A 904-nucleotide genomic window follows, 5' to 3' on the forward strand; every position below is an offset into this window, starting at 1 on the left:
CCACTGATGTATGCAACTAACCTAAACATCCACGAAAAGTATGGGCAATTTAGCATATTCAATATTTACTGAAACCCGACCTCAATTCCGCCAGATTCTCTGACCTTGTGGTGTCATATTCCAATTTTCTGATATAGTTCATTGATTCGTTTTTCCATTTTGCCGTTCCTGCAACTATTCTCCCATTCGGGCTCCACTTCTTTGTACCAATTCTTTCATTTCCAATTCCTGCTTCAAATTCTCTTTTCATCAGGAGTCAGTTAGTTTAGCATTGAGACCGTGACCTCTGGCAGTGAGACACTCCCTCTGAACTGATCCACTGAAATTGGTTAAATTTTCAGAACTAACTGTCCAAATGTTTGGCCCTTGCTCAGTAGTGTGCCTGTAATAATGAGGCCCTCTCTGTATACTGACCCGGTGATGGTGAGACCATTCCTCAATCCTGACTCACTTCCTCCGAACAATGAGTCACATTCTCAGGACTGACAATCCGACTATAACTGCTGCCTCAGAACTGACATTCGACAATGAAGCAAAATGAAAAAACCACCCAACACCAGTTTCCGTACGCTAGCTTTCGTAGCACCCCTCCTTCACAACCCAACTAATGAAGGAGCAGCACTCCGAAAGCTAGCGTGCTTCCAATTAAACCTGTTGGAGTATAACCTGTGGTTTTTAATTTTTTATACCCCAGTCCAACACCAGCATCTCCAAATCATGACAATGAAGCATTCACTCATTCTGATCCTCTGACAATGCTCAACACCGACCTCCACTATCTTAATTCTGACTCGCTTACATTGAGTACCTGCGTCAGAAAGGATCCTGCGATGATCAGGCCCGGCTTCAGTACACGTTCTCTGACAATGAACGAATTCCTCAAGGCTGACTGTCCAGAAATCAG

This window comes from Chiloscyllium punctatum, chromosome 35, assembly GCF_047496795.1.
Source record: "Chiloscyllium punctatum isolate Juve2018m chromosome 35, sChiPun1.3, whole genome shotgun sequence".
Classification (NCBI taxonomy): Eukaryota; Metazoa; Chordata; class Chondrichthyes; order Orectolobiformes; family Hemiscylliidae; genus Chiloscyllium; species Chiloscyllium punctatum.